Source organism: Zonotrichia leucophrys, chromosome 1 (assembly GCF_028769735.1).
Source record: "Zonotrichia leucophrys gambelii isolate GWCS_2022_RI chromosome 1, RI_Zleu_2.0, whole genome shotgun sequence".
NCBI classification, from domain to species: domain Eukaryota; kingdom Metazoa; phylum Chordata; class Aves; order Passeriformes; family Passerellidae; genus Zonotrichia; species Zonotrichia leucophrys.
Genome location: NC_088169.1, coordinates 106,351,306 through 106,375,817, shown reverse-complemented (window position 1 = coordinate 106,375,817; position 24,512 = coordinate 106,351,306). Strand labels below are relative to the sequence as shown.

General features: G+C 38.3%; 1 protein-coding gene across 1 annotated transcript in view; it reads right to left on the bottom strand.

Moving 5' to 3' along the window:
- Positions 1-8,960, bottom strand: part of ROBO2 (roundabout guidance receptor 2) — a 1,045,391-nt gene extending 1,036,431 nt beyond the window's left edge. The window contains exon 1 of the mRNA XM_064726845.1: positions 8,911-8,960. The gene's annotated coding sequence lies outside the window, so the exon portion shown is untranslated. The remainder of the gene's footprint in view (positions 1-8,910) is intronic.
- Positions 8,961-24,512: the final 15,552 nt, after the last annotated feature.

Sequence of the window (24,512 nt, the reverse complement as noted above, 5' to 3'; positions counted from 1 at the left end):
TCTATTAAGGTAAAAGTCTTGAGAAGAATAATGTACTTACTGTACTGCTGTGTGGGCAGCATAAGTTTTAAGTGTTCTTAATTATTCATTTCTCTGCTGCTAAGTGCTTTGATTTAAAAATGATGTGATGTGTACATGCAGTGTTGATACTCAGATAACTTAATTGTTTTGGTAATATAACAAGGCATATGATGTAATGTCAATAGACTGCACCTTGTGTGCATTACAAGTTTTCCATGTGGATGCTTATCCTCTAGTGACAAAGCTAATGATTCCTAATACGTGCACAGGGTAAGAAAGAGACTGCTGTGATGGACACTTAATAAACAGTTAAACAGATTGGTGGGGGAGCCAAGAAAAAGCCTCAAAATCTTGGCTTGGAACTGGTTTTGGGATGATATAAGCAGATGCAACAGATTTGAATATGAAGAAAAGGAAAAGCCTGAGGGGGAAAGATACTGAACTACTGCAGATATTTGTTCATAATTACAAACTATCATCTTCCCTCCCAAATACATGCTCCAAGCAACACCAAATTTACAGTGTATTCCGAGGAGTAGTTCAGGCTCAAAAATATTAGTTACTATAGGGAACAATGAATTTTCTTCTCCAGGCGTTTCAATAAAGGAGTACAAAGCATCTAATTAAATGTAAACAGGCAAGTGGGTATTCATGCCTTCCAACTGATGCCTGGGAAAATCTTTCTGTTGACTGTACATGTGATATGTCTAGAAAATCTACATTTCTAGTCATATCACCAAAACAGCAATAAGTAGATAGCTTCCATTCTTTTTTTTTTTTTTTTTTTTTTGAGGTTCACATCCATTTGTTTTGAAGCAAAATAGAACTGGAAATACACATAGAGAGAAAGGGAAATAAAATCTAGGCAATTACTATCATTATGGCCCTGCCACTTGGGAGCAGTAGCATTTATTGCTCAGGTCTTCTTGAAGAAAGAGGGTTTAGTTGGGATAGGTATCAGCAGCTCACTGTTCAGAGCAAAGAGGAAATGCTCACCTTTATGTAATAATTGTGTGCTATGTAGTCTTTTTAAACACTTATAGTCTACACTATTTACTGTGAGGGCAGTGAGGCATTGGCACAGCTTGCCCAGAAAATTTGTGGGTGCTCCATCCCTGGAAGTGTTCAAGGCCCGCTTGGATGGAGCTCTGGGAAGTGTGGTCTGGTGGAAAGTGTCCCCACCCTTGGCAGGAGGTTGAAGCAAAGATGATCTTTATGTTCCCTTCCAACCCAAACCACTCAGCCATTCCACAATTCAGTGCAAGAACATTCATATAAGATTTATCCTAGATCTGTTGTAGAGTGTATCTTTCTGGACAGCCTGTGGGGTTTTTCTTGGTTTGTGTATTGTTATTGTTAGTGGTGGTTTAGACCAGTTTTTGGGGTTTTTGGTTTTTTTTTTGTGCTTGGGATTTTGAAGATGTCGATATTACTGGAAGTCAGCAAAAAAGATCAGGAAATCACCTCCTGTAATTGAGATAGGAAGATCAATTAGAGAAACCAACTTTCTTCTCTATGTCTATGAGTATTAGTACCATTGAAATTAGTTAGTATTTTGGAAGTGATTTCAGCAGAGCTGGGATTTTATTGAACAATTTTAGTAGGTATGAGGTATGAACGTGTCAACAAAATGAGAGGAGGATGGAGAAGAGGCTGTAAATGTAACATCCCTAATTAAAACTGTAATGTAATATAACCAAATCACTACTGTGATTCCCATTTTCTTTCTAGAAGCACATTCACTAACACCTTTTTTTCCCCCCAGTCAGCCTCAACTTAAAAGTCAGATTTACATTCTACTTGCCCAAAGGTATTGCCCCATTTGAAGGATTTCTGACACAGAAAACAGATGTGACAATTAAGAGCAAATCCATCATTGTGGTATCAGATATGAATACAAAATAAAGTATTGAGTTATGAGGATGAACTAAGAAGTCATTCACCTTTTTCCAATTGCTTATCTTTAAAATTAAGATTCGATATGAGTTGTGTCAAAAATAAAGTATAATGATGCTGTTGGGTAAAAATTAGCCTTGAACCCCTTGTAGTGTAGAAGGTTAAGCACTTTGGCTACTTCCTACCTAGATCTGACCCAAAATCTCAGTTTCATAATGCCAAACAAATTTCTAATTGATTTTATATCACCATTGATTATTACAGCTATGTAAGACTTCATCCAATTGAGTTATAGAGGAGGGGAGGGGGGAAAATCTATCACAAAGATACAGAAGCATCCATCAAAGATGCATTTAGAGCAAATGGACAATGCACTTTTTTTTTTTTAAAGTTGTAATTGTATTCAAGGGAATGACATTTAGCAGCCCATCCACTGTAGGTTATTGAAATATTCTGTGACCTTGGCTTCACTTCCAAATGGAAAGCAAAACCGCAGATAAAACTGCAGGGAGTACAGAAATCAAATTTTTGTCTCAATTACATTGTTTTGAAAATGTTCAATAGTATGCTAATGATCTTAATTAGTCTCAGAGATACCAATTTTGGAATCTGTGCTTAGCCAAAAACCACATGTTGAATAAGCCCACAATCTGTAAATGGACAGAGTTCAATACATAAGTGAATCTGTACATATTTACTAGAATAGTCCAACTATTTTGCTGAGAGCAGGGGGTTTTGCCCAAATAGTTGTACCAGTAGTCTTGTATAAGCCCAACATACACAGAACACTTATAATTATAAGTTAGTTCATCACTTTTTAAGATTAAACCATGGTGATACAGCTGCAGTCATGCTGTATGGGCATTTTCCACCATGCTATATCCTGGCAATTAAAGCAGTAAGCATATGTTCAGCAGTAATGCTCTTTTTTATTCATATCACTACTTCTTGGAATGCAAACTCAGAGTCAGTTGCTTTTTTTTTACATTTTCTTTCAGAAGAGACAGGGAAGTGTAGAAGTTGAAGGCCATCCCCTCGAGTGCCAGTGTCTTTAAGAGTCAGTTATTACAGCTTGGGTCTGTTCACTGAATACAGCTGTAAAGTAAAGGAGTAGGAAGGGAGGAGAGAGAGAGGAAGAGCTCTTTGCCTGACAGCAGTTGTTAGAGCAGCACTCCTGATTATTGTAATGGGTTCACTTGCCAAATGCCTTTCATACCAAAAGCAAGGCTGTTAAATGTGAAGTTGAGAGGGTGGATGGTTTTTTTTCCCCAGTGAAAAAGTATTCTGCACATCAGTCCCCCACCAATGAGCATTAAAAGCATTTTGATGTTTGAGGCAGCCTTATTTCCAGGGAGACATCACAGCATCTACCTGTCTTTTGTGGCTTCTGAACACTTTGTTCACAACAATGAATCAGTGCATAGGAGTCCTTTTAGACTCTACTAATAACTAAGGTTTAGTTTTATCTCTTTTGATCAGTAGCATTCATAAATAAGGTCTATTTCTCACTTCCCACTCCCTGGAAACAATTAGAGTGGATGAACTGAAAGCCTTTACTTATCTTTTCAGCTCTTTAGCAGCAAAGTTCATTTTAGACAAAAATCAAAGATCAATGCTGGTTTTTTATGAGCCACTAACCTGCCCCCAAAACTACAGAGTTACTACATGAATATTTGGATACTTTAAAATGAACAAACAACCAAAACCCCCACACTTCAAACCCTTCCCCTACTGACTGAGAGGGAAAAAGAAATCTTTGAGCAGCAAAGAAGAAAGCAAGCCTTTGGTTCCTTTGAAGGGAACTCCTCTCCCATGCCTTGGCCAGGGCACAGCTGTCACCTGCGAGGCTGCTGCAGGCTGGGTGACAGCACAGGGCTGGAGAAAATGCCAGTGGGAGGGAGAGAACTCCAGGGCTTCCTGCAGCCTGGGAGGTCTGGGGCTGGGAAAACACATTGCAAGGAACATATGGATTGGTGGGGAAAATCAGAGCTGAAATGACTGAAGATTGCTCCCACGAAAAGTGCAGCTGAGGCAGATACTGCACCCTTCCTGTCAGGAAATTGGAGTGATTTTGGACATCACAGTAGAACTGAAAACATGAAGATGTATAAAGAAAAATCAAGGAATTCATGCTCTTGCTGATGCTTTCCAGTAAGCAGAACTCAATAAGGGCAATTACTCCCTGGGTATGTGGTAACCCAATTGGAACAGAATTAGGAAAAAATTAGTCACCTCACTGACTAGGATTCTGACATATAATTTTAATATAAAAACAACAATTAAAAAATCTGCTTCTCAACTCTTCATAAGGGGCATTTTGAAACTTCAACAATGTCGCTAGGACCAAATTCCCATACACAAGAATGTAAGGACAACCACAAGACTCAGTAAGAGGAGTCAAAATAGAGGTTTTTTTTTTTTTTTTTTAACTATTATTGTTACTATTATTACTGCTTACACTTCCAGATAGGTCAAACCATGTTTCCAGTGGAGGGAGCGTTCTTTGGCTTCTGTGTTAGATTGGGAAGATTGACTTTTTTCCTTTGGTTGCTGGCTAGTTTCTTTCAGTCAAAAAAATTAAAAAGTTTTGTGTATCCCACAAATTTTTTTTAATTAATAATATTTTTATTTGCTATGTATGAAGGGAAAAATTCCAACTGCATTTTAGAGCACGTATGAGTACAGTGCGAATACAGATGAGTAGCTCCACATTGCTTGAGCTTTATGGGAAACTAAAAATTATAATTACTGCTCCCAGTTTACCTAACTTATTAAAATACCAATTTATGAGGCATTTCTGCTGGCTTTTAAACCATCAAAACACCTGCAATTCACTTGAGCCCTTATAGGCCTGCAATTGTCTTTTACTGACACATTATGCATAGATTTTATGCATGATATTCCATTACAGATGCCTCAAGCCACCAGCCTGCTTGCAGAATTTAAAAGAATTAGAAAAAGGAATTTTAAAGGACAATTAGAAAGGGGAAGAGAACTCAGTGTGGAAATCACTCCCAAAATTGAAACGAGATTTTTCAATTATTTTTCTAAAGCACTTTTAGGCAAGGCAACAAAGAGAATGAGCTAGTATAGTCAAAGAAGCCTCAATTTCTTTTGCTACAGTTCTGTAATGGATGTACTAAAAAATCATTAATATATCTCTGAAAGATGAGGAGTTGGAAATATAGCACCACAGCTATTGGTTGTCCTTTATTACCAAGTCAATGTATTGCTCCAGGTTTCCTTACCATATGTATTGAAAAAAAAAAGAAAAAAAAAAAGAAAAGCTGCAAAAAGGATTAATTCTGAAAATAGCATACAAAAGTAGAAAAAGAAATCAATAGCAACAGGAATCTAGGGAATAGATTAAAAAAAATCACAAGGGCTGGAATGGTTACTTATAAATGACAGATGAAAAGCAAAAATCAATAGAAAACTCTGAAGAAGGTATCACAGGAATAAATGAATATATTCTCCAGAAAAATGAATGGTTTGTGTATGGCAGACAAAACCAATGGACCCAGCCATCATGAAATGGAAAAATGCCATCACATCCCATGACACTTTGTAATGACCTTGATAGGAAGAAACTGCTGAGAAGTTACATCTCACTTAGTTTGGCAGGAGTTTGTGCAGATTTGAAGGCCTCCACTTGATCCCTGCCATGTTTTATCACCAGTCAGCAACCATGTACCACAGAGCTGCCAACTATATTAACCACACCTTGTTACCTACAAACTCCTTGTAAGCTGAAGTCATGTCTTACCCTGAATCAATATTATAATTATATATAGTATATATATTATATAGTATAATATACATAACATATTATATGTTATATTATATATAACATATATAATACATTATAATATTTAATATATCACATATATATAAAACTATAATAATAATCAATTCTATAATTCTCATATTTGTTAGCTGCCTTTTTACTGCTTGAAGTGCATCATTGAAAACAGCACGCTGAGACAAAAGTGGGAAGAAAGCCCCTGAGTCACACTTTCTGATTTGGAAACGACACTGCAGCATTGCTCCTATTCTGCAACTTCCCAGAAAGTTTTATGAATATATCTTCTCTGAATTCCAAAGGGAATTTCTACTGCCAAGTGTAAATATACTGGTTAGGCAGCCTAACTGGCTTAAAGAAGCAGCCAGTTCATTGGCTCTGCTTAGATTTGACCAAGAATGCACCTTTCCTTCCACAGCTCAGAAGAAAGTTCCCTAAGGAGAAGTGACCACTAGTTTTTGGAGGGTTTTCCTTCATTTTCTACTTGTTCCTGATTACATTTATGTTTTCTAGGACATACAGCTAATATGGAAGAGAAGATACCATGTGTTGGCCGTGAAGTTTAAACAGTCATCTAATGGGATTTAATGCAATATTTTTTGTTTAGATTCTTATGCTTCTTTTTATACATTCTCATTAGTTCATGTTAGAAGACAAGCACATATATAGCAACATATTTTCTGAAAGTTGCTCTTTACAGCATATTAAAGGACCTTAAAATTTGTGTAAAAATCACTTTAATGGCTTTGCTTTTTGTGCTGTGGTGTCTTGACTCTTGCCTTGATGTTCAGAAATTAAGGCAGCATGTTCTTCTTGCCTTGAGCTGGCCTGTTGTCAGGACAGGAGTGACAGACAGGTCACCTAAAAAAGGATGTCCTGAGCCATATTTTGTCCCATGGCACCTGTTCTCTGCCTCAGTATTAGGACATATAAACTAGACAGGCAGAAATGTAAACAACTAACTGGGTATTCCCCAGGTACTGATGATGCATCTAGAAACTTGTAGTCTGGAACTAATTGCTCCCCAGCCATCCTTACCTGGGACAAGCCTTTCAGGGACTGCTAGAATGCACTGCAATTTGAGCAACTCAAATTAGACTGGACAGGGAAGCCTCTAAAAGGATAAACAAGGCACCTTGAAAAGCACCTCAGAATCACATACTCTGTGTTATCTATAATTCCTGAAATTTTAAATGGCTTTTTGAAAATGCCAGTGTGGCTGATGCATGATTTGCATGCATGATCATTGTATTTTCCTCTTCCTGAATCCTCCCTTGCTTTGCTGACATCCTTTTTTCTTGCATCTGGCTGTTTTATCCTTGGAAAAAGCAGAATTGGATGTTCACATTTTGTTTTGGGGAAAGGGAAGAACTCAACATTTTGTGAAAAATTCAGAAAATTAAGCAGAAAATTTTTGTTCATCCTCTGCTCTTTCTAGGTGCTCATGTGCTAACCTTACTCTGCAGCCACTCAGGTTTAAACCAGTTGCTACCTCACAATCCACTCTGTATTTTTGGGAGTTTTGAGCTTATTCCATTCTGCTACCATTAAGAAATAGTTCTGGAGAAGCAAGAAGATGTACCACAGGAACTTCAGACTTTACTTCTACTTCTTGTGAGCATATACTTACAAAAGACTGAAATCAGATGAATCTTTATGGAAACCTTGTGAAAAAAGCTACAGATTTCTACTCTGACAAGCAAAGATGCAAATGATGCTATTTCCTCAGTTCTTTAATCCATTCTTTATGCTGCTCTCACAGCTTTTTTTTTTTTTTTCATCTTTTAACATTGGTTCCTACCTAAATAATCTATCTATAGCTAGTATCCAGCTAAATTGCATAAGCCTACAGTACTGCCTCCCCTTGTTTCAAAAAGAATTCTGTACCACTGCCTCAGGCAATCTCTCTAACCTTCCCTTTCCCATCACAGTGTTTGAGAAAGCATTTTTCTCTCCTTTTCCCAACAACTTCTCAGCAGTACCCTTGACATATTTTAATCAGGGTTTCTCTCTGACCAAAGGACGGACACCTCTCTCTCCCAATTAGTTAATGGTTTCCTACTCTCTGCTGCTGCTGCTGTTGTTTCCATCTCACTCACTGTCCTCCTTGACCTCCCAGCTGCTGGAACTCTGAAATTAGATTAGACAGGTTCATGCAACTCTCTCAGCTGCATAGAGGCTGCTGGAGTAGTTTTGCTATTTGTATCTAAAAGTGTGACTGAATTAGTAATTTTTCTATAAATTGCAGCAATGGCAGGTGTGTATTGATGGACATGACTATTTCAAATGAATGCAGGAAAAAAGCAGACGTAGAAGGCAGGTGCACTTCCTTTTGTAGCACAAACACATATAAGACAAACAAGCCTTCCCAAAGACTGTATTTAAAGCACTGTTCATTCTACACTGCCCTACACATAACCATACAAAAGGAAAAAATAGTAATGATATTATATTCCACTGATAGGAATGGTTTATTATTAAAAATGCTTTACTATTATTATGACCAGTAAGGAACTAATCTTTCAGTTTTAAGTATGCTGTAGCTATACTGCAAGGTTCATGGTAATGCTAGAGTCAAAGTGTAAGGGAACAGGATTTTACATAGACAGACAAACCTCTGTTCAACTAATTCCTGCCTCTTGTGAAGCAACATTAACTCAAATATGCTCTCTAATTCACAGTGCTTATATTTTACAAAAAAATTTAAAGAGATATGGGTTTTAGCAGCAAGTACTCACAGAGAGTCCTTTTCTGCAGGTCATTTGCCTAGTTTTGAAAAACTGGAGCAAAGGCCATGCAAAGAAAACATTACCTGAAAACTACAGATAGCAAGAGAAACAGAAAATGCAACAATGTGGGGTGGAACAAATTAATTCCTGTTCAGCAAGAACCTGCCACTAGCTAGAACAGTACGGCAGTCCAAAATGCACACCATGGAATTGTAAAATGCTTTGGGTTGGAGGGGACCTTAAAGAGGATTCAGCTCCAAATCCCCTGCCATGGGCAGGTCCACCTTCCACTACAACAGGTTGCTCAGAGCCCCATCAAACCAGGCCCTGAACACTTCCAAGGATGGGACATCCACAGCTTCTCTGGGCAGCTTCTTCCAGTGCCAATGACTGTTATCATTATAGTGCAGGGGTTCTATTGTCATTACATTGCAAAGGTTCCATATTTCTAGTGCTTCCTACCTCCTTGATGTTTCCCATAGGCAGCTCCTCTGGCACGGACTCTTCCTTGTCCTCACAGCAGCCAACTGACTCCAGTTCCCACCAATCCACTCTTTTATAACACTCTGCTTATTGGCTACAGGTGTGGCCTGTTAACATCAGGCCTCTTCCTGATCTTTAGTAATTGGCTCAGCTGCAGCTCTTTAGGGGTAAGATTACATTCTTCATTTACCCATACTGTATCCCCCTACACCTCACACCCTCATGTGCACATTAATCATTGATTTATTAATCAAAAAATGAAAAAGAATCAAGCCAGCAGAGGAAGAGGTACCCATCATTTCTATTATTGCATCTATTTTTTTACCACATGCCAAGAAGAAGGAACCTGTTGCTGTTCTTCATAGAGGAATGATGAAGTGTGCTAAAGCTTCTTCTGCTTTTCTTAAGGAGCAGCACAATTTAAGTTTTACACTTGTAGCAACTGTTCCTTTTTCACCTTGATGCCTTTCTGCTGTTAAAGTAGAGCAGGATCAAAGAGAGATGTTTGTTAAACAACTTCCCCAGCACCTCCATACTCAGTTTCAGTTCCTCTGACTGTGACATTTCCGTTTCATATATACAAAGGGTCAAATCCAGGCTGCCTGAGCTCTTTCTGAACCCACAGGAAACATCCCTCCATCCACACCTCCTCTCATGTCCTCTACATTTTGCCAAACAATGACAAACCCACGCCTCAAATCAGGCATCTGAGCTCTGCAGCGTGCATATGGTTGAATATAGGAAAAGTAGGTCACATGTTTCAATTCAAAGACATAGCTGGTATGCTAATTAATCTTTCCAAATCCTAATGAATAATTAGAGATGTTATTTCTGTGATGCCATTATTTTCATTATTGCAGTAGTGTAAAATAATTTCCATTATTTCACCAATGCAACATGATGCTCTGTGAATGTTAAGGATTTCATCAGTAAAGCAGCCCTGACAGATATCTGTTACTATGCAAAACAGTGAATTTCAAAGCTCTTGAGTTACAGTGAAAGTTAAGGGGAAAAAAAACCAGAAAACCCAAACCAGACAAATGGAAAGAAAAAAAAGACAAAACCCCAAACAATATTAGCAAAAGCTCTCATAGAACATAGAATTCCTGAAAGCTAATCTGCCCTTCAAGAAACAGCAATTGATCTGGATAAGAAGGGAGAACAAAACATAAGGACTCTCTCCCATTGTCAGTCAGAGAATGAAAGACATGAAAGATATTCATTGAAAAGGCAAAATTCCAGAAGATTTTATCTGCATAAGAGCTACAGAATTGATCTTGCTAATTATTTTAATCATCCATTGCAATGAAGCTAAGAGAAATCTATCCACTCTGTGGGCTGCAGGACCAAACCAGTTGTGTCAGGTCAGGGCTACCATGCATATCAAATGTTGCTTGATAGAGTCCATAAACATCAATGTTATTTCATCACAAAAATGAATAATTGAATAAGGAGACCTCAACTCTACACCAAGATTCAAATTCATTAAAAATAACTGCAAGGACTTAACTTTGAGAGTATGTGTAGACAACTCTCCCCTACTCAGAAGTATCCATGGTTAGTGAATATAACATCATTTGGCTTTCTATTGCTCTCCCAAGTTCCAGATTATGGCTGCAACAGAAAATCAGTATTCCATTTGCCACAAATGTATTACTGCTTGTTTAGGACCCTTCCTCCACTGCCACCTTACTGGTAATATGATGTATTTCACAGCATTTTGCTGAGTTCAGTGCATTTCAATACTTCCTTTAAGTGTTTTGCACTTTGTTTTCAATTCTCTCTTTGCAGTGCATCAAACTTTTTTTATTGTATTTCAAATACTGGGGCAGATAAATAGTGTCTGCCATGATATACTTTCAATTGAGGATTGAAAGTGTCTGCTTAAAATTCCTTTTGAATAAATTGTAGTTTATAAAAAAGAAAGCTTTTTGGCAAGCCTTTAATTATCACACAATTATTTGTGCTGGGCAGTCATAAGAAGTGGATGTAGCACACACATTGTGTAATTGAATAGCAAAAAAGACACTGATCATCTTTGAAGAAGAATTAGTTGCACAATCCTAAATAAATAGCCTACATGTCCTATAAAAAGGATTTTAGGCACATTTTTATGAACATACACACTACTGTAAGTTAAAACAAAGAACCTCTACCCTTAAGGCAAGATAAAGCCATACTTTTTAACAGTTTGCACCCGTTTGAATGAACAATTCCAAGGAGAGATTGTATAGGATCTGCTGCTCCATTTGGATCCCTACAAATCTATGGGATCTGATGGGGTTCATCCAAGACTCCTCAAAGATCTGGCTAAGCAAAACCTCTGTCAATGATTTTTTTGTGGCCTTGAAAAACCAGAGTTCCCAGCTGACAGAAGCTGATGAACATTATCTTGATTTTCAAAAAGGGGGACTTGGGGAACTGCAGACTGTCAGTCTCACATCAGTGCCTGGTAAAGTTATGGAGGAGATTATTTTGGGATTGTTGAAAAACACCTGGAAGCCAGCACAGCCACTGGTCACAGCTGGCACAGCTCCATGAGGGAAAAGTCCTGCTTATCAAATCTGATTTCCTTTTGTGGAAAGGAAAACCACCAGCTGACCAAGGGAAGATAGTTAGTGTGATCTTTCTGGATTTCAGTGAAGTTTTGATCCTGTCTCTCCCAGGATCCTTCGGGTGAAATGGCAATCCCAGAGCTGGACAAACACAGCATGGGATGGGTGAGTGACCAGCTCACAAAGGGTTACAGTGAATGGGGGGACATCAGGCTGGTGACCTGTCACCAGTGGGGTTCCATCCTCAGCCCTGTGCTCTTCAACACCTTCATAAACAATCTCTGCAGATAAATGCTAAAAATATTCTGAAATTCTGTCCAGAAAGCATCTTCAAGATGCTTTTTAATAAGTCATCTTCACTTCAATATTTGACAATTAGAATTCTATCTTATTCATACACTTGGGGTAGAAAACATCAGGAACTGGGCTTTGACCTTCTCTTATTCCTACAGGACTCAATTAGGGATAAATATTGCTTAGTTTCTCCTATATAAGAGACATCAAAAACTCACCATAGATACCCATTTTTGCTTTTTGCTCTGATTGTATTTTTTTGCTGTGCTCTGTTTGACACAAATGGAGATAACTTTCATCAGAGCAAGCTGTATGTGGTGCTATGTTTTGGATTTGTGACTAAAAATGTGCTGATAACACATCAATATTTGGACTATTGCTGAGCAGTCCTTCAAAAGGAGTGAAAAAGGCCTTTCATTTTTTTTGTTATATGTTTTCCCTGCAGAAAAGAAGATGGGTAAGAAGAAGAGTGAAGGGTCACAGCTGGGACAGCTGACCCAAACTGGCTGAAGGGAGATTCTATGAACCATAATACTATGGCATAGAGAAAACAAGGGCTGGGCGGTTTGAGGGGATGGGGAGGGCAGGGAGAGTTAGATTTGGAGGTGGCTGGTGCTCAGAGATTCCTGGGCATCACTTTGCTGGCAGAATGCAGATCATGACTACTTTTCCTCAGTTTTGGTTTGTTTGTTACCTGTCACACACACCTTTTATGAAAAATTCTGTCCTTAGGATTTTTCCTCCTGAGAAGCTGAGAGGCCTCAGGAACAAAATGTAAACATTGATTGTCTGCTGCTGTGGAATGCAACAGGTGCATCTGTGATTGGTCTCGTGGTTGTTTCTAATTAATGGTCAATCACAGTCAGCTGGCTCAGACTCTCTGTGCGAGACAGAAGCCTCTGTTATTAATTCCTTTTTCTATTCTTAGCTAACCTTCTGATGAAATCCTTTCTTCTATTCTTTTAGTATAGTTTTAATATAATATATCATAAAATAATAAATCAAGCCTTCTGAAACATGGAGTCAGATCCTCATTTCTTCCTAAAACCCCTGTGAAAACTGTCTGACTCTTCTCCTCACCCATCAAACTGTTTTCACATTGACACAGGAGCTTTCTCATCACAAGGAGAGGGAGTGAGCAGCAGTGTGGGTGCCTGGAGGCTGGCTGGGGTCAGCCCACAGCACCTGCCAAGTTATTCCATGTATTTTGTCTTTTCCTCTATCCTTTCCTGCCTGCCCAACAACCTGTTGCCCAGTCTTGATCAAGGTCCTTGCTTAGGGACAGAGCTGCAGGACACCATATGGAGAGCGATTCCCTCCTCCCTTGAGCTGTCTCATGCTGCACAATTCAAATAAGTGAAATGTGCTACACACAACAGCAAGCTTTTAATGAAGCTGAACGTTTTGCAGCTGGCAGTTTATGATGTAAACTGATTCTAGTGTCACCCTTTTAGTAAAGAGTTTTTAAACTAACAGAACTGTTGAACTGTTTCCTTGAGAACGGCAGTCAGACAGTGCTCATTTCACACAATTAATGCCTCTTAAATAAACTGATACTTCTAGTGCACAAACCCATACCTGAATCCTTCTTCCACTATCTGCCTGAAACACAATCCAAACAGTAATTTTACTGTAACTTTGATGCTGTTAATTTGGGTATTTGAAACAGCCTAACCATAGGAGGGCAGATTTAAGCTTTTCTATTAACTCACCTATAACCTCAGGGGAGGTGCTCAGCCAGGCAAACCTGTATGTGTGCCCAGCATAGCCAGACAAACCCACCATAAAATGTCTGGGGTAAGGGAAATTTTGCTTTTAAAACCTTAGAACAGGCATGACCTATATTAGATGTGTTGACACTGTATATGGACTTTCAGAATAGAAAATTATACAATTTATTCTACTTACTTGTTCTGTTTGCAAAAATATTTTCTTTCCAGATCACAAGGCAAAAGAAACTATTTGCCCTATCCACTTGCCTATGAAGTTTCATTAAATTCCTGGAGGAATTATTCAGATATTTGGAGAAAGAATAGGATCATTGAAGATATTTCAGGAAAGACAGTCTGTAACCACTTATTGGCACAACATATTCTAAAAGGTCATTGACTATTACCAACCATGTCTATTAAAATCCAATTTTATGTGACATTTTAAGCAGTGCATTGGGCAATAAAATGCTGGATTGAAAGTGTTTTTCCAAAGAAGAGAAGGTAGCCACAAGGGCAGATACACATTGCAGACCAGTAATATTGCAATAAACTAAAGTACACTATCAATCTGCTGAATTAAAGCAGGGGGGCTGATCCATTGTATTTGCTGAAATAGAGTTGTCACAGAAAAAGCACAATTTTATGAGGCTTGATAACTATAACCATGCTGAATGCTAAAGAACAAGGCAGTTCTTGAGATGCACATGACAAAGCTGATATTCAACTTATTTCAGATAAGCCTGAAAAATATTTTTACATTGCCATTTTCTTCCAATGGGCTCATGCATTAATTGCCATTGCCATAAAAATAGGCTCAAAAAAGAAGGCTGAAGTTTCTCAGGATTTTTCCCTCACCACCCATCCTGCAACAGAGCCTCAAATCTGGTGCTGCTGGCAGCTGGGCAATCTACTACTAAAATGTATTAGAATAAGGAGAATTTCACAGAAATGGATTATTCAAACAGTCCTCCTGCAATTTTCAGAGATCCAATACCTCTCTGGCATGCTTTTGTTTTCCTCCAGCTACACAAGGGAAATAATATTAACTCAGAGAAGCTCCTATTTACAAATCTGCTGGTTTTCAGAGGCACCAAAGCTCATGAAACCAAGTGTTGAATTGTGTTGATGTCTCTGATGTGGAACAACTACATCTGAATTCAGAGAAAAATCTTCCTGTGAGTGAGGCACTGATAAAAGCTTTCTCCCTCATGGCTTCTCTGGTACTTAGTAAGAACTGAATTCACCCCACTGCCTTTCCTTCCCTCGGGGGAGTTAATGGTGTCTGTCTGTCCTCAGCACCCACTGTCAGAAAATGCAAAAGTGACTGTCTCAAAGACCACAGTATGTACATTAACAGAAGACTTAGATATTTCAAAGGAATGGCTGGATGGAAAAGCAACCTGATAGCATGACCTGTATCCTAGGAAATCCAGATTTCTTACTACCTTCAGGAAATAAACATTTTTGTTACATCATTGTTTATACCTGATTTGGGCAAGTTTTATCTCTTTGACATTTAACTGTTGGAATGCTACTAAAACTAAATAATAGCTATCCCACATTTTTCTACTACAGAAACTGTAAGAATGAGAGATTGAAAAAGCAAACAATTCCAGCAAATCACATCTCACTAATGGCAACATAAATCTGCAGCTAGCCAGTGGACCTCAATGAATCTACTTTACATTTATGCTGCTGTAGCCAAGCATGAAATTCATCCCAGTGATTTATTCTACAGATAGGAGACATCTAGGTTGGACTCAGTTGTGCACTTAGAAAATGGTCCTTAGTTGAGAAAATCCTGGTAATTAGACATAGAATTCATGTTTAAGGAGTGTTTCTAGAGAAAAAACTTTTAAATGTGTCATAGATGGAACTACTATGAAGGGCCAGATGTATGCAGGCGCCTATGACTTAAAGTGCATGTTTCAGATATGAAATAGTTCTTAGGGCTCACATTTAGAGAATAGATCTGTAAAGGTGATTGCTTCTCACCTTTTAACATGTTGTAGTATTCCAGGGTCTGTAATTAATTTCATATACCAAAACAAAAGCTATACCTAAGAAACAGAGTTGAAGAAGGAAATAGAATAAATCAAAACCAAAACTCTGTTGCTCACCTTACTCTCTAATTTGGAGCTGCAAACACTTAAAGCAGTTTTATCTGAATTACACAGGCATTAGGGTCATAAAGAAGATGTAGTCAGAATCTTCTTACGAGTATCCAGTGACAGAATAAGAAGGACAAATACATAAGAATAACAAGGACAAATTGCAATACAAAATATTCCAGTCAAACATAAAAGGAATGCTCTAACTATGAATTCCTAGTAAGTTGTTCCAAGTTACTCAGCTACTCTTGGTATAAAGCAGTTTTTCAACAGAAGACCTTAAATTTTCCTGTACCTCACAGTTCAACAGCTTGGGGGTTGTTGTTGAAAAAGTTCTGTCTTCAGGAAAAGAAGTCTCTCTCCACAGCTTTTATTCTGCTTCTGCAGAAAAACTGGAGGAACACTCATTGTCTGCCACTGGTGGATCGCAGGATCAAGATCACCTATAGTGAATCCTCTACTTCTTCCCCAAGAAATGTCTTTTAATTTATTGAATGTGGTTTATTATCTGAAAAAAAACCAACAACTAACAAATCCAAAATGGAATTAGTAAGTGTGTTGGACATTGTCTACACTGACAAAAATCAAAAGGAATTTTCTGCCTCTTCCAAAACTGCTCTGATCTGAAACTTATTTAAAAATAAAATAAATATATATATTTTCCCTGATTTCAATAATGGCATTTGAGAAAGATACCATGTCAGAATCCATAAAATAACTAAAAAATATCAGGACAAGTTAAATTAGATGTTTTCCTCCTCAATTGACTACACTCTCTACCCTTTTCAGTAGTTATACAATACAATAGATGCTCTCTAACAAAGTTCAGAAGGAATTTACATACCCATCTGGATAAAATACAAAATTCATTAACACCTTATATTATAGATGAAAATTGCAAATTTAAAACCTTTCTTCTTGTGACAAACTGAAGTCTTTTTCTTGTCAGTTGTGTGAATTGATGTTTCCCATCTTTTACTTCAAGTGTTTGGTGGGAAATGTACAATTTGCACTTCAAAGACTCACTCCAGATTAGTCCTGTGCTTTGTGGCTGTAGGAAAGTCTTGCAATTGTATCATTAGAGTCAAGACATTTCCATATATTTAAGGTGACAGGCTTATATTTATTTAATTCCATAGGAAGGATTAGACTGCATATTGTTCTGAGAAGCATTTCTGTGTATTTGGATCTCTGATCTATTTATTTAATCATACAAGCGATATTCTGGGTGCCCAGTGCAGTACAAAGCCTCATGTGTGTGTGAAATAATTTACCAAATAAACCTAAAACATGAGGCAAAATTAAAGCTGGCTCCATGGCCCAAAGCAATCCTCTCAAAACCATTCCTCCTGCCTTAGGCCATTATTTGATTGTACAATTAGCTTTTAAATCCACGTGATCCCAGACTGAACCCTGACAACTTTACTCATTAATGATTCCTGACAGGGAATGTCCATCACCAAGATGTTGTGTGAGAGGTCACCAGGGCACCCATCACACCCTTCAAAAGCACAAGAAATTATTCCTGCTATGCCTGTTTAGAGAACCAGCTCTGTAATAGAGTGGAGAATCTGAAGTGTCCGTTCTTCTGATTTGTATCCTGCATGGAGAATATTTCTTCACAAAAGGATTTGGGAGATGCGTGTCCCATAAAGTGCTATCCCAGCAAGTAGCAGAGATGGCCCCACTCAGATCCAGCAGCCAGGTGACCCGCATCCTGTGGCATTGTGCTCCTGGCAGGACACACACATTGCTCCTACCAGCTTTGGGCACACAGAGCTGCTCATCCCTGCTCACTGCTGCCTGCCCCCACATGGAAATATATCAAAACCATAGAACTCAAAACACTGCTGCCTAGGAAATAGGCTGAATAGATCCTCTGGAAATTATCAAATCCTTGGGGGCACTATTGTTGTATTTGCTGAGACCCCTGTGGCAAATGGAAATGATGAATCTGACTCCATGTTCTTAGAAGGCTAATCTATTATTTCATGATACTGTATTATATTAAAGAATACTATATTAAAGAAAACAAAAAGGATACTTAATGCTAAAAAGCTGATAATGAAAACTTGTGACTCTTTCCAGAGTCCTGACACAGCTTGGCCCCAACTGGCCATTGAGTCAAAACACTCACACCAGAAATCCAATGAAACACTCACCTGTGAGTAAACAATCTCCAAACACCTTCCACAACACAGGAGAAGCAAATGAGACAAGAATTTGTTTTCCCCTTTCCCTGAGGCTCCTCACCTTCCCAGGAGAAAAATCCTGTGCGAAGGGACTTTTCAGAAAACATAAATGCCACACACTTTGTGATGAGTCTGTGCCATCACAATTCACAGGAACTGTATCAAATCCAGTGGATAAAACTGTGCCAGGCACCCTGGGGGCAGTGGCCATGGTGCCTCCCTATCCAGCCACCTCTCCAGCAAGGTCCAAGAGGCCAGGAGAGGTGGCTGGGGCCAGGGAAGGTGGCTGGGGTCAGCCACAGCCTGGCCATCCCCACGCAGAGCCGCCCTGGATGGGATGGGTGGCACTCAAGACCTGCACACCAATATTTCCCCCAAGTGAATCCAGCTGATGTGTAGGGTTTCAAAATGCTTTTAAAGCTTTGATTCTGCAGAGAGAGGGAGGAACTGCAGAGCTCTTCCACCAGCTCAGCAGGGCTGGTTTGAGTCCAGCCACTTTTCCAGGGTGGGAATGGCCACAGGCTCGATCTTGCCATTGCCAGCGCTGATGAAATTCTTCATTGTAAAAACTGCAGCAGCCAACAGAACTAGCCCCAAGCTACTGATTCCATTATTTCCTCAGTAAAATGTAAAAAGTTAAATCCACATTCTGGTGATGGTCAAGAATTTTTTGGGGTTAAGTTTGTTCCAAGAAATTCATCTGTGTAAATGGACACTATGTCCATTCACAATAAAAGGCTGATGACAAAAATAGAGGAATCTTGTAAGGTAAAGGTCTGAATTTGCCATCAAGTCTAGCACAGCTCAGTCTAACCTGGAAATACAGCACTTGCAATTAAAAAACAAACAAAAAACAAACAAACAAACAAAATATACAAAAAAAAAAAAACCCAGACCTGTCTAAAACCTCTAGTCAGCTGAAACTGATTCTTAATCTAAAATAAATGCTATGGAGAATTCCTCAATAGCATAAAAGCTTTCTTTTACAAGGCATTCCTTCCTCTATATTTTTGCATCACTAAATAGCAAGTTCTTCACAAGACTTATAGTGCATTTTTACAACATTTCTGGAAGGTAGAGGAATACCATTATTTTTCATTTTACAGATGGAGAGTTGAGACAGAAGCATAATTTTCTGGCTGCCAACAGGTGGACAAGGAAGGAACAGATTCTATGCAGATTTCTTCAGCAGGATTTGCCACAGAACTGTTCTGGGGAGCAGCCAGAATAAATGGCTAAAAATTCCCAGTTACTTACAGTTTCTGTGGCCAAACTGTCCTAAGCCATCAGCATCAATGAAAACTTGGCATCAGCAGGAGGGAAAATCAGGATATGTCCTCTGCTGCTTTTTCCCTGGACTTTCTTAAAGGAGCCTGAATTCTTTCATTCTTCCAGACGCATATTACTTCAGTCCATAATCAATGAGAATTTTTGCCTCTACAGAAGAAAATAACACAAAAAGATTACATAAACAAAATATTGCTGACTTTACCATTGCCTTTTCCTGCAGCACTTTCTATGGAATAGTGTTCTCCACAGAATTATACAGTCACATTTGCAGGGTATCTGCATAGATAATATTTCTCCTATGCTCCCAGATTCTAAACTCTTCTTTGGCTCCTCTGTATTCTGTCACCTAGTCTCCTTGATTGTAGGTTAAAATATTTTATTTTTCAGAATCCTGTCTTTCTACTAGATAAAGAAAAAATTTATAGATTTAATGAATTAACCACATTACTTCTGATACAAACTTAGTTAAACTGTTCATGTTCAAAAAACTGGATTGCCAATGAATCCTTGTCACAAGTGGATGCAATCAGAGCCAGTGATAATTTTAGCACTTCAACTTCGAGAAAATCTGATTATAATGATCAGTCTCTTGGAGTTTGTTTTATAATTTCTAATTCTTTTGTTTTAACACTCTGTATGGCTCTAATAAGATAAAAGGAATGCCTACTTTAAATAGAAAATCATGTTTTCTGCTTTCTTCCTCTTTCAGAAACTGAAACTCCTCCAATGTATGACAGATAATTGAATAATGAAAATGGTGTACTTATTTTTAACTGAAAAAACCCCAAATGCTCTTGCAGAGCAATTCAGTCTGGGAAGTCTGAAAGATAAGAGGAGCTGTTAGGCAGGATTCAGATAAGGTCCTGTCCAGTGCTTCGCAATCAAAATTCCTACTTTTTTTAATAGGAGTTTGATGGAGACTAAAATACTTTGATACTGAAAGCTTTTACATATGAAAAGTATGGATATGAGAATGGAGGCTACTTATTTAACAAGTACTTCATAAAGAACCCAAGTGAAAAGGATAAAATTTAGGGACAAGTAGATCTCCTGTGACCTCTATGATCTGTAATGCCCTGACTTTGGAAAAGGCCATGAGACCATAATGTGCATAGATCACTTTAGGAGATAACCCATCTGGTCACTGATACCTGCACAATGAACAATACTGAACAGAGAAATTACAATATTCTGTCTGAATGATATTTCCTTAGACATATTGTGGCAGTTTACCTACAGAAAAAAGCGTTTATAGCAAACAAATATTTATCTACTTATATTGGCTTCAATAAGAACTGCTATAGATTTGGGGGTTTTAAATTGGAATTTGCTGATGGCAATTTTTAAATTTGATCCAGAAAATACTAAAAATGTTGTAGTAGACCGAAAAAAAATCATATTTTGTTTCCCTCCTGGGTTCATGTTCTTTTTATGTTCTTTCCTATCATTACATGACATCTCAGCAGCAATAACTCCTACTGACATGTCATAATAATTGAAATATTCTGTTAGTCAGGCTCTCTTTCCAAAACCAACACAAACAGTTGAATATTATCTTCAGATCTGAAGACAAGAAGATTTATTATATTATTTGGAAATAAGCCTCCTGTGTCTGCTGTAATGAAAACACTGCCACTGGCACATATTCAGCTCCCTTGTATTGATTCACCAAAGTCCTGCTATTTGCCATCTTGCTCTGATGATTTCAAAGAAAACCTAAAATGCAGGCTAAAGGAGGGCTTTAAAACATGTTTCTTTCTTGCAGTAAAAACAGACCATTCTCATACTCACATTTTATCTTCCCTGAGTTATCTCATACAATTGGCTGGAGGTCAGCACAGTGAGATGTATTTCTGTAACTCACTGGGTTACAAATGTTTGAGAGGTGTCTTTTAGCTTATTTTACCACACAGGTTTTTCCATTGCTGATTTTTCCCTTTTGACAGTGTGCTGGCAGAAATTAGAAATCAATAGATCATGAGAGTAAGGGGGAAAAAAGAAAGTGTAGAAGGGATGTTTCAGAACAGCTACTCAATTTAAGACAAGTAGCCAGACAGAAAGTTTAAATGTGAAGAGACTGATGTGCAGAAAGCCTGACTCAACAGGTAAGATGGAAAAACTTCTCCAAACAGCAAGAATTTCCCAAATCCCACAAGGTTTGCAGATCCTTGAGCAGCTGTGGCAGACTCAGAGCTAGCTGGCTTTGGCACAAGTAACAGGAGCTACAGCAGCCAGGGACTCAATGACTGTGTGTGAGAGCATCCTACAAACCATATCTGGGAACTGGGCTCTGCCAAAACTCTTTCCTGCTTTTGTTGCCATTATTTTCAAGCTTTGAATTCAGCCATGTAGTGAAACCATAGTTTGGGCAGCACTTAGACAGGAGTTTCAGCTTCTTTCATTTTTAATTACTCAAAAAAATTAGGTGAGACAAGATCCAAATTAAGCAGATTGATGCAGGCTCAAGACCATTTCTTGAGGAAAAGATTTTGTAACCCTACATGCTTCTGAATAAGCACACATCCATAAATCTTCAAAACACTCAGGATGGAATAACTCACAATGTAAGCATACAAAGTAGGTAATTACTGCCTTGCTCACTCTTCCTGCCTTTCTGCAATTTTCATTTCACTTTGCCAAAATGCCTGGCAGGAATATATGGAATAAAAATGAGAAAGAAAACAAACTTGAAGTGCCACCCTCAACAAGTTAGTAAGACATTAAGGGTAGTTTCAATGTTATTTTCTGGAATGACTGCAGTGTCAAAGCACGTTGAAAGAAATTTGTGATGAGCTGTGGAATAGACACATAATAGACACTCAAATCCCTAAACTTTGGAGTGTGCAAGCATATAATTAGGAGAATGCTGCATAATGAACACCAAGAAAGCCAGAATAATTACAAGGGAAATAACAAAATGAATACTAAAGCAGGGAACCCAAAGCTATCTGCACACTGAAAAATACTATGAATTCAAAACAGTCTGTGTATGACTGCACACCTGAAAATATATTTATTACCAAAATGTGCAGAGAGGGAGAAAGGATGTCGTAAAAAACACCAACCTTGTTACAAACTTCTCCAGCTAGGATGAAATTAACATATAGGCACCATATGATAAATTTTTTCACAAAAGACACTAAAAAATGGAAATAAAATGGAAAATAAAAGAAAATAGAGAAGGATTACCTAAATTAATTTGTTTAAAATAAGTTTAGCTCTGCTCACAGCCAAGACTGAACCTAAATACTTTAATATCAACTTAATGCAATAACAGGAAAAGGTTTATTTTCCCTATGGAGATTCACTGAAGGTCTTTTCCCTGTGAGTCACCTGATCACAGGCATCCAGACCATGGACAGCAACAGCTTGCATCAATAAAAGTTACAAGACCCTTTCTTTAATCAGTACCAACCCACCTGCTTCACATTCCTCCTCTATTGTACCTAAAGCAATTACAGCTATAGAAGTGTCTTATTTTCCCAAACATGGAGAGCTCTTATTCCCTTTGCCTGTTAAATAAAAGCCTCATTCTCACAAGGACTTAAATCTAATTTCACAAGGAATTTTCTCCATCAGTAGTAAAATTCACATCAGTTGGGAACTGTCCTGGGGAAGTATCCAGGTAGCTTCTTTTAGTGCTGCACTTGTCACAGGAAACAAGCGAGTGTTTAAAACTTTTAAACACGTGAGTTTACCTGATGGCTTTTCACAGGGGAGTTATTTATAGAGCAGAAATCCTTCCATTTCATCCAGCACCAATGTTGCAGCCTGACATCCAGCCTCTGGGTGCCTGTGAGTCATTGCAAATTTGCAAATTCCCCTCTCTACAAGGTGATGGCGTCAGCAATGGCACCAAGAAGGAAGAAAAGAAGGCAAAAGAGAAGGACAAGATGCAAAGGCTATAGTTTAATTAGGCTGCAGCTTCATTAAATCTGGGATCATTTCTCAGCAGTAAATTGTTCCACCCATGATTGCCCCAACCCATTTGGGAGGGTGCTCCTCACCCTGCTGACATGGTAGCAATCTTTCATTCCCTCCTTGGCTGAAAATCAAAGGAGAGCCGATCACTGTTATTTGTTACCCTGTGACCTCACAGAAAATAGATATTTTAATGCCTTTCGCCTTCTTCCTGACAGCCCATTTCCCACCTGGCTTATCAGATAACAAGACCTTCTGGTTCTTCTTCTACCATGGATACAACTGAAGAAAAATCAAACTAGAAAAAAACCAAAGAAATTTCACCAGTCCAGTCTCCTAATAAGAGAAAATTCCCCCCTTGCTCACTTTCAATCAGAGTGCAGCAGTCCTCAATGTGAATTTTCAAGCACACAAACAGCAATGTGAGTGCTGGTCACTTTTGCCATGTCTCAGGTGAAAGGATAAGAAGAAACTGCCTCAGGTTGCAGCAGGGGAGGTTCAGATTAGATACATTAAAAAAATTAACTGAAATAGCATTGGAATAATTGCCCAGGAAGATGGTGGAGTCACTGTCTCTGGAATTGCTCAAGAGGCATCTGGATGTGGCACTTAGGGGTTTATTGCAGTGCTGGGATGATGGTCAGACTAGATGATCTTGAAGATCTCTGCATCCTCCTAAATATCTACCTGTCTATTGTTTAAAGATAGATGATAAATTAAATGTTAGAATTCTATATTTTTGACAATACATTATTTCTATAAAATGAAAAGCCAGAAGAGAAAATAAAACACTATAGTCAACAAAATTGATCAGTGTAAATGATGCATGACTCATTTTGAATTACTTCTATAACACACTATTCTCATCTTGCTAGTGGAAATAAATTAATTATAACATGAGGAGCCATTGTACAAAGGTTAAAAACAGGCATGCATGCATTAATCTGCAGAAAACTAAAAAGTTTAGGTTAATGAAATGTCTGAGGAAAGGAGTCTTATTAATTAGCAAGTTCACAGCATCCTTCACAGCTGTATTTCAGAGATGCCAAGCTGTAATATATTAATGCTGTAGGCAAAATCTGCACCTCCATATTGAAAATAATTTCAAGCTTCTTTTATTCAATGTTGGATCTTTCTTCTAGTGATTTGTATACCTGAAAGCAGGATCTCTCCTTCAAAGTCCTGCATGAGACAGAAACCAAGCCCAATGTCTGCAGATAATGGAATAAAACTGCTGCAAGAGCTCTAGTTATATCTATTTTTTGGAATGGATTCCATTTTCAAAGTTTCATTAACATTATACCTCATTTCCCTTTCACTGGCTTTAGATTTGATGTTGATATTACCACCCTATGTTTTTTTTCTATTGGTGGGATAGGTTGGGAGGGAGCTCATCCAAGCTCATTGCCATCAGGAGAAATTTTTCCACTGACTCCCCTGAATACTTCAAGACCTAGTAAGCAAAAAAGAAGTACAGTACCTTGCAACTTAACAAATGTGGAGCAG